The sequence below is a fragment of the Bacillus rossius genome, chromosome 17 (genome assembly GCF_032445375.1).
Source record: "Bacillus rossius redtenbacheri isolate Brsri chromosome 17, Brsri_v3, whole genome shotgun sequence".
Lineage (NCBI taxonomy): Eukaryota > Metazoa > Arthropoda > Insecta > Phasmatodea > Bacillidae > Bacillus > Bacillus rossius.
Genome location: NC_086344.1, coordinates 25,537,961 through 25,548,888, shown reverse-complemented (window position 1 = coordinate 25,548,888; position 10,928 = coordinate 25,537,961).

Genomic DNA, 10,928 nt, shown 5'->3' with positions numbered 1-10,928 from the left:
CCGCGCGTGCAACATGGTGCAACGAGTGTGAGTGCACCGAACGACCCGCAGCTAGCACCACTACCGGCCACCTCGGCGGGAGCACTCTGCCGGGTTTGGCAATGTGCTTCCGCCGGACTATAGCATCAAGGGCACATGTTTTCTCTCACAGACATAAACTATGTAATGTATATTTCATCAAATGTTTTTATTTGTTAATTCCATTGTTCAACGTGCGAATAGGTCCTAAACTTGGCCGCGTCTGTTTCCCGCGCGCTGCGCTTCTGGCGCGCAATTGGCAGGCCTGCTGTAGCGCTGTGCTACACAAGTGAGTCAGTACCCACCGGGAGCTCGAAGAGGCTGGTCGTCTCTGCGCAACGTTGAGAGGCCACCTTCGCGCCAATTCCGCAACCGCATCTAGATCGTGAGTTACAACACCACTGGCCGTGCATCACCGCGCATCACCGCGCAGGTCTTAGCAGCAACGCCGTCAAACGCCTGTTCCGGGAATGTCACACCCTTGGTCGTCTACAACCCGCAGAGCACATATACCTGCAGACCGACGCCAGCCAGGAGGGCATGGGCGCGGTCCTGTATCAGCTGGGTCCCGACGGGGAGCGGCGCGTCGTGGAATACGCCAGTTCCAAATTTGGGCCGGCGGCGCGCCGCTACCACGTGAACGAGCAGGAGTGTCTGGCGGTCGTGTGGGCCGTGGGACGCTACCGGCACCACCTCGAGAATCGACCCTTTACACTCCGGACTGACAGCCAGTGCCTAAAGTGGCTGGATTCGGTGCAGGGACGGAAATCCAAGTTCACCCGGTGGGCACTCACCTTACAAACATTTGACTTCCACGTAGAGCACGTGCCGGGTCGGGAGAATCAACTGGCCGACGAGTTGTCCCGCCACCCCGACCCGGGCACAGAGTTCGAGGACGAGGGGACGTGGGAGGAGTTGTTGCCGCCACCTGGAACTTCCCATGAACAGCCCGAGGGGGGGGAGACAGCTGCCCTGTACGCCACCAAAAACACCGCTACGCCGGAAACCCCCCAGCCCGACAACCTGGCCAGCCTCGTCCAGGTCGTGCGTCACGCACAACTGACGGACGCGACGGCGCTTGCCGACGTGGCCGCGTGCGCGGCCGGGCACCGCTCCTTCCAGCGGTGTCTGGACGGCAAGCTGCAGACACGCGCCCCCGGCGACATGGAGAGCTGGCGCACATACGTGCCCGCCGCCGCCCGTCCGGCGGTAATGCACTTCTATCACGATCACGACCTGGCGGGGCATCCCGGGGCGGAACAGACCCAGGAGGCGCTGCGACACACCTTCCACTGGCCCGGGGTAGCGCGAGACGTACGGGAGTACGTCAGGGGCTGTCAGCCTTGCCAACAACGCAAGGCCCGGAGGGCCGACGGGGTAGAACAACAACAGCCCCGCAGGCCACAGGCACCCTTCCACACGCTGGCGTTGGACGTCATTGGCCCGTACCCAAGGACACCCAGGGGGAAGCGCTTCCTCGTGGTAGTCACCGACCTATTCACGCGATGGGTGGAGGCGTTTCCGGCGTCTAACGTCCGGGCGCGGATGATCACCAACCTGTTGGAGGGGGAGGTCTACTCCCGGTACGGCTTCCCGAAGGTCCTCCTGACGGACAACGGCAGTCAGTTCATGGGCAAGCAATGGCGGGCAGACTGTCGCCGTTGGGGCATCACCCACCATACTACCCCCATGTACCATCCACGCCCCAACCCTACGGAGAGGAGAAATCAGGACATCAAGGCCCAGCTCCGGCTACGCCTGGGGGATGACCACACTAAATGGGACGTTCACTTTCCGAAGATCTTGTATTGCCTGAGGCGGCGCGTCAACGCCGTTACCGGCCACTCTCCCGCGGAGCTCGTACAGGGACAAAACCTGGCACTCCCGGGAGAGTGCCGAGTAGCCAACACAGCCACCGAGGACTGGTGGGGAGAGGAGCTGCGGCCCCAAATCGAGGCCATGCGAGAGCAGGCGCGGGAGAGACAGGCCCAGTTCCTCGCCCGCAAAACACCCGCCACCACGCACGCCCCTGTCCCCCTCACACCCGGACAGTGGGTCTACGTTCGCCAACACCGCCTTTCGGCGGGGGCAAAAAACTTCTGCGCCGGGCTGGCCCCGAAGTGGTCCCCGCCGCGGCAGGTGCTGTGGAAGACAGGAGCACAGGCCGTTATGTGTCCTCAACACCTGATAAGTGCCGCGCCCCGAACGCGCCCGTGCGCGCAACGTAGTGCAGTTCCCCGAACGGCGTGACGTCAGTCACGGCCTCCTACGTGTGCAAAGCGCCCGGCCGGGTGTGGCACTGCGCAAGGGTATTGTTTATTCATGCATTTGATAATATAAACAGAAACTAATAAATCTAAAACCATCAATAATTAATTTTAAGTTAATAATCTTTTTATAAAGGGTTATCATTCACAAAACTGGCCGAAGTCATCTTCCCGCGCTCCGCAGTTTTCCCGCGGAATTTCCCCCCTCCCTGGCCCCGGCGGCCAGGGAGGTTAGTCAGTCGCCATCCAGCACTCGCCCGGGCCAGCAGCCCACGCACGGGGAGCCTTCAACTTTCGCGCCAACATCCTGTAACTGCAATAGGTAATTATAGCCAAACCGTTTTTATATCAGCTCCCCGGTCGGCCCAAATCGGCCGTTAGCGACATCGCGCGGTCTATTAATAAAATGTGTAGCCCGTCCAGGGACTTTTTATATCTTACGTAATCAATTAGGTGATCCATCGTGGCACCTGCGCCTCACGCTATAACGCCCCACCTCGGGACATAGTTCTTTGCCCACGCAGGGCGGCACTGCGCCAAACGCGACCCCAAACATTCGGACGGGTCATCAACTGGGACGTGCCACGGCCACGTGTGTGATATCATACCAGATTCCACCGTGTCCGTACCCAGCTTAACATGGCCCTCGCCACCTCGCGGACTAGCCGCCTGTGCATATCCTCCTGTGCGGGACTAACCACAGTGATTTAGTGTAATGTGTTATTTTAAGTAATTTTGCGGGACCTATCGCCCCCGCACTTAGCGTTACCTCCACGTACATTCGCCTAAGCCAGAACAGGTTCATCGTGCGCGGAGCTTAGGTCGACGATTAAGCGGCCAGTTACGTGAGCGTGTGACGTGTAGATTGTGCTACGCAATAAAACAGCTACAAGTACGTGTGTGTTTCATTAATAAGGCGTCCTGGGAGGCCATAACAGCCCGGGGGGCCCTTTGTCGCCGCGTCCCTGCCTGCAGCCACAAGGCCAGGAACCCCACCCTTGAGATCCAAAATTAATCAACCAGTTTAAATTCACGTAGAATTAGATCAGGCAACGGGGACGGCGTCTATATCTATCTGTTTTTTTTTTTATTTTGAATTTTTGATAAAATCGTAATCTTTTAATGTATGAAAACACTAGTTACTAATTGTTTTCGAAAAAAGAAAGTCCATATATTGATTACATCTGTTATTAGTGTCAACTGAGAATTTATTTGCATTTTCATAGCTATTAGGTGCACAAATATAAATATTATATCTTGTATTAATGTACTTTTTAATATTAAAATTTCATTAGTTTTATTATTGAACGAGACGTTGTACGCACTGCGCACTGAACATACTTTGATGCGGGACAATAAACAAAACGACTCGTAACAATTTCGCTCTGCGCCTCTCCTTCAACACCTTCCCCTGCGCTTCCTCCCCTACATTCTTTTCCTTTATCCCTTATTCGTCGTGCCGCTCCCTCCCCTTTCACAAGCTCCGCCCAAGTGACCGTCATCTGCGATCGGGTTCTGCGCACGCGCATATTGGCCGTGGTGTTGTTCCAGGCGAATTCAAAAACTGATACTAATGTACTTGATACTTTTCAAGTGTACTCGTTTGTAGTACATGATACAGGCGTGTATCAGTTACATAATATCATGTTGATACTTTTCGACCCACCTCTAGTGGCGGATAACGGGAGCCCAGCTCGAGAGTTGCATTGCTGGGGTGGCTGCGAATAACCAATAGTAGTCCGCGGACCAATGGCCGGCCTGTAGTGTCGTTATTATGGCTATCGAGGTGAAAGGTAGCCTGAATGCAGCTCGGCGCGTAGCAAGAAGCAGCTTCGTCGGCGAAGGCACCGCAGGGGAGCTCGATGTGCCCTGGATGCGAAGTGTAGACGAATTGCGGGCTGTAACTTGCGGAGCTGTGAACTGCTGCGCGCGCAAAGGAATTGAAATGCATCGGAACTCTGAAGGAAGACATCAGGAACCTTCAGCTGGGGCTACTGTAGGTCTGGTAGCCTCGAGCGGCGCGACCTTCAACCGTCTCGGGGATTTTGGGTGGCGAGGTTGGTTACCTCCCCCCACCCTGGCTTGAAAAGTACTGCTGTTAACCTGAAGAAGGAAGATGAAGATGGCGCAATGTCAGGCTGCCTTTCGCTCTGTGCGCCCGCAGTTCGAGCCAGTTTACTGACTCGTCTGCCCACTTCTGTTTTAACTGTGGCTGCCTGGGCAGCTGTGGCTGGGCTGACGAGTGAAGTCGCCCGCCCCTGGGAGCGCTCGCGTCCCTGGTTAATAATAACCCAGGAGTTCCCAAACTTTAAATGCAGGCTGCAAGGCCCAAGCACCCAACTCCAGCATGGTTGATTTTTCAGCCCCTCCAACTCTTCTTACCTGGACCCTTCTTCCGTCTTGTCCAGTAGTTACCTGCATGCTTAATGCATGATATTATTTGATCCCCGCATGAACCGGCCCAGGGTTTTCCCTGTGTCTATGCAGGTTTTACCCGGGTCACATTAGCTAGCTTTTTAGCTAGGCGACCAATGGGGTGTCAGTCATGGCACCAATTGCAGCCATGGCTGGCCAGTAAACCCCAATAAGCACACAATGCATGCGCCCTTGTCCTGCATGGTTAAAAACCCGCATGGTAGAGTGTATAGGATTCGGCCTGAGACACACTTAGGTCCTCCCCTAACCTGGACCCTCCCCTACACACTTAGAATAAACTTAGGCTAGGAGAAAAAAAACCTAGCTAGAGCTCCTCTCCAAGTAAATGGCAATTAAAACTTGGAACATTGGAAACAGAGGAAAAGTTATTACTCTCCTTGCTCTCACTCCTCTTCCCTCCTTCCTCTGGAGCTGCCCTCGGGTGCTTGCTCTAGAACCCCTTCCCTCTGGAGCGGCCCTTGGGTGCTCGCTCTAGATCACCTCCCCTGCAGCGGCCCCTGGGTGCTCGCTCTAGGAGTACCACTTCCCCCCTCCCCCTTGGAGCGGCCTTTGGGTGTTCGCTCTAAGGCTTCCGCTAACCCCTCTTTTCCCCGCCCAGTAAAAGGGCTGGTAAGAAACGTCCATCCAGGCCCGACCTCGCGGATCACCGGCCCAAGGACCCACGGCCCCAGCCCCTCTCCGCCGGAATCGCTGCCCGACTCCAGGAGCTGTTCGGCAGCAGCGACTGAGGTCACCCAGCCTCAGGGAGTGTGCACTTCCACCCCTGGCCTCTCCAGCACCAGCCCCGGTGCCGGGACATGTCAATTTGGCGCCCAACGTGGGGCCTGTGTCAGTCTAGATAGGCTGAGGACCACAACCTACCACCGCTAGAGCTTCTCATCACAGCCAGAGCAACATCCACTTCCAGGAGTGCAGAAAACACCTGGTGGCTCCCAACCCATCTGAACGATGGCTGGATCCTGTGCAGCACCTCGCTGCAGTGCATCAGATGTACCCAGCATTACCTGTGTATGCTGCAATGACCAGTTTCACCTACAAAGCCTTGGTTTCATGGAACAAGTAATTTAACAAGCATATATGCCAGCCCTGCAGACAACTTCTGGTGGAGAAGAAGCCAACAGTTCCAGCTCCCCGGCGCTGCTTTGCGCCGAACTGCCCGGGGACAGCCCTAGTCCTCGTCACCTGCCAGGCCTGTCAGCGCGACTACCATCTCGCCTGTCTAGACTGGGAAGATACACCACTGGACCTTGCTGGGATGTCGTTTACCTGTGCCCAGTGTAGAGTGAATCCCAGTTTACCTTCAAGTACAGGATCTGCAAGTGTACCTCGGCCCTTTAGAGGGCAGGATCATGAGGACCCTGTGCAATCTGTCCACCAATGGGAGCAAGCCCTACGGGCACATGCAATCCACCCCACCGAATGGGTGGACCAGATAGGTCCATTACTACTTGGGGAAGCCTCTAGATGGTGGAATAACCATCAAGGGCTGTATGACACCTGGGAAGAGTTCACAGGGGGCTTCCTGAACCATTTTGGAAACCAATCAAGACTGGCATAGCTTACTGCCCAATTATATAGTACCAAACAACAGGAAGGAGAGGATGTCGAAAATTTCTTACTACAGAAAAGGAAACTTTATAAGAGGCTACACCCAGGGAGAGACCCAAATGAATTTCTGCCTACCTTGTTGGAGCTGGTGCGGCCCAACCTTCGGGCATTTCTGCGGCATCCACCTCCCGAGAATTTATCTGAACTTATTGTTCAAGTCACTACCGTGCAGTGAGACTGTCTCGAAACTAGGGGCACTGTAACAAGCAAACTGTGGTCACCACCAACCCCGGTACAAGAATATGCTACCCCCAACAAAAGATTGCCGAAGTGTTGGCACTGTCCTGAACAACACATTCATCAAGACTGCCCAGTGCTACGCTGCCAACAGTCTGAAAGGAACAGCCTCAACACAGTAGACCCCTGGAGGGAAAGAGTGGTGCCAACGAGCCCTACCCCTACATCGAAGGTAGAAAATCTCAACTCCCAAGCTCGGCTTGAAAGTAGACCGACCCCGAGCCTTATGTGCGTACAGCACCACCCACAACAAGAACTGCCAAGAGTCAAGGTGCAACTGGACTCATAGCCCATTCAGGCTCTTATCGACTCAGCCGCCACCACTAATTTTGTGCGTGAGAGTATTGTGCAGAGACCCGGGACCCCTATTAAGTCCTAACCCCAAATGGCCCAGCTTGCCACCCAGGGATCCACCATGACCTTACTGGGCAATGCTGTGGTACAATGCTGCATAGCCGATGTGGAGATGGAGATCCCATGTCTGGTCGCGAAGGACCTTCGAGAAGAACTCGTGCTGGGCCAAGTTTGGCTCACACAGCAGCAGGCGACATTGGACTTCGAAGATAAAACTATACACTTCGGACGAACGTCCCGCCGAACTCTTAACTGGGGCACCAAAGGAATGGGTGACCGGAACACCCCTAATCAAAGTGGTGTTAACCCTAATCCCGGAATCTGCACAGAACAAGGAGACTACCCTATGGTTGGGTTGATGCAAGGGGACCAGCGACCCCAAGAAACTCCTTCCCCACGCTCTGCCACAACCAAGCTGAGCCAAAATAGCCCAGTTTATTAAGTGTTAGGTAATAGTGAAGTGTATTGTTCGTCAAGATATTGTGCGCCATGTCAGAGTGTATTTTTGTAACTATCGAATCACGTGTACAAGTTCGCCCCTCACGCGCATTAAAATCGTGAGCCGCCACTGAGGAAGTGAGCTGCGCGTGTGACTAGTCGCGTCGGGCAAACCGTTACGGCCAGAACGGGCAGCACCATGTGTTGGGCTGTGCTGTATTAAATTCACCAACTATCTTTCAGAAACTTTATGTTATTCTTCAGGCGTCCCGAGTGGCCATAACAGCTCGGGGGGCCCTACTGCGTTAACCCCTACCTCTAGCCACAAGGCCGAACCTTCCCTGAGATCACGAACCCGAGCAAAAATCCCGTCTAAATAGTCAGAGGTAGCGGGGACGGCGTCACACTGTCTTAAATTAAAAATTGGTTCACCAGTTATTTTATTACGAAATCTGAACTCGCTGAAACTGTGTAATGGTACGAGACTCTGCATCAAACAGCTACAAAATAACGTCATCGAAGCCAGTATAATGACTGGTAAAGAAGGAAATATAGTATTTATACCACGGATACCTTTAATATCAAATTGATTGCCCTTTACTTTTAAACGCTTAGAGTTCCCGGTGAAGTTGGCTTACAGCATGACCATTAACAAAGCACAGGGCCAAACATTACAGTACTGTGGAGTTGACTTAAGGAAACCATGCTTTGCACACGGCCAACTATACGTCGCATGCTCACGAGTAGGATCACCTCGAGATTTGTTTATTTATAGTCCGAACAACAAAACTATAAATGTAGTGTATAAGCAAGTGTTGTAAAAATAAATTTAAAAAAAATTCTAAAATAAAAAATGTAAATGTATAATATATGTCAATATATAATGTAACATGTAATATGTAGGCTATATAAATAATATAATATGTAAATATGTAAATAAAACATGAATTTTTCACTTACTTAACTTTTTCTTAAAATTAATTTATTTCGTTAATTAGTTTACTCTATTAGATATACTCTATAAATATACACCGCATTTATAATGGCCGAATAAGTCTCTCAATATCGAAAATAAAAATCAATAATATCTATGTTAAAAAACGTATTCTTATATATTTTTTATACCATTAAACATGCGATGTATCAAAACCCGAGCAACGCCGGGTATCGCTGCTAGTGCTTAAATATAATATTACAAGGAAACTAAAATTGTTCGTTTTGTTGCACACCATAAGTTGAATAATAATTTGTACAGACATACATTGATTGCATTTTGTGTGCATTTTGTGTGCGCCGATCATACAACAATAGGGGACAATTCAAAATAGTCTTGGAATAATATAAAGAGTATAAACTGTCTGAGTAGCCCATCAGGATTTTACGAACTGTATGCGTACAAGGAAAAAACCTGAAAGGCGGCCTTTCCGATGGGGCACAATTCAGGGTTTTCTTTCGCTTAAAACAAAGCGAACAGCCAACTCTGGAAAGGCAGCCCATCAGGATTTTACGAACTGTATGCGCACAAGGGAAAAAACCTGAAAGGCGGCCTTTCCGATGGGGCACAATTCAGGGTTTTCTTTCGCTTAAAACAAAGCGAACAGCCAACTCTGGAAAGGCAGCCCATCAGGATTTTACGAACTGTATGCGCACAAGGAAGAAACCTGAAAGGCGGCCTTTCCGATGGGGCACAATTTAGTGCCCACAACGATCTAACGAAAACTAAAAATTTCTGAAAGGCACCCTTTCCATTAGGGCACAATTCAGGATAATTTCCCACAAACAACAAAGCAAAAATCAAGCCCTGGAAAGGCAGCCTATCAGAATTTTGTAAATTGTTTTGCATATGAAGAAAAAAATGAAAGGCGCCCTTTCCAATGGGGCATATTTCAGGATAATTTTTGTCTTAAAAGGAAGTCTGTAACACTTTCTGGAAAAGCAGCCCATCAGGATTTTACAAATTCTTTTGCTTATGTAGAAAAACCTGAAAGGCACCCTTTCCAATGGGGCACATTTCAGGATTCTTTTCGGTTTAAAATTCAGTTAATAACTCGTTCTGGAAAGGCAGCCTATCAGGATTTAAAGAATTGTGTGTGTGTTTGAAAAAACCTGAAAGGCGCCCTTTCCAATGGGGAGCAATTCAGCGTCCCCTTATATTTACGTTACGACGAAGCAAAACGGGTCCAGTGTTTACTCCGTGTGCTCCTGATTGGGAATGTTAATATAACCATTACAGCATCCGTAATACACGCAGCATCTCGTGATGCTGTAGCTGCATCATCTTCTCTCACGTGACGATGATATCTTTGCCCAGGGGTCTTTTTGATCTTCGGAGCACCAGACTTGCTTATGGCTACAAACGGAAACGTAGGCCAGTCCCAGTTGTTTAAGTTTGAAGTTGAAGAGTTGAAGTCGGTGCTCGTTGGTGTCTATGGTGTTCCGGTGCCGGGAAATATGACGACGTTGAATTGTAGAACATTTTTCGAATTATTATGTGATGGTGAGAGTTATGATTTTGAATTTATGAAGGCCCCTACGTATATACATGCTTTTTTTGATGAAGCAAGCATTGAAAAAGAAGACATTATCTTAGTTTATGGGGTAAGTGGTTTTAGATTCACCGATTCACGCTCACAGTATAAGGCATAACCTCAGAGGAGTCAAATATATGTGTAGGTTTGTTTAGCTGATATGAATATTTTTTGTTAATAGCTATTAATGCATAGCCACCTCCTTTCTTGTAAGTATGGATTTCTGTCATTTCTAAATATGTATTGATTGGTGAAATACAGAGAGTTTACACTATTCATTTAACCATGTTTCGGCAAGACAAATGACATTGTATTGGAAATAATATTTTCATAAAATTCATTCGATGAATTTTAAAGTTCTCGGACATTTATATATGATATTTAAAAATCTTTAATGCTAGGTTGCTCTGAATTTTGAGTAATGTTCCTCTTGGCATCTGGTTGAAAGAAGGTCCAGACGCCCTGGTAATGGGGGTACAAAATGAAATGTTATTGACAATTGCTGCATCCGCAAGGGTGGGTCCATTGTTGGCAATTTGCTCAGGATGAAGCTTCCCATAGAAACGGCTAATAATTTGGCTGCTAGGCCAGGTAATTATGCTGTTCATATGGCTGAAGTTATCTTTAGGGCCAAGACAAGGAAGGGTGATTTGGTATTATGTTTTATTCATTGGAAAGATAATTGACAATTTCCTGTTCCAGCATGGAGGTTTCAAAGCTTTTGACTTCTGATAAGTAGGTTTAGATATGGATTTAAGAGAGTATATGTTACGTATGCCAACTTTTATTGTTGTTTTTTTTCTGAACTTGGTTAATGTTTGGTATCAGCGTTGCAGTTGGCACGGGACTTGTGCACATACTGCACAATGGTAGAGCCTTCTTGGTCGTCAGGTTGGTAGTTGGTGTTGAGATTCATGACATGCTGCATCGGAAGTAGGTCACTAGTCATGTTACTATGGTCGGACATGCCCGGCACTTCAGGGTGACTTGATAACTTAATGTTGGAGGATGTTTTCACTGCAAAACTAAAAGATTTTGTGTA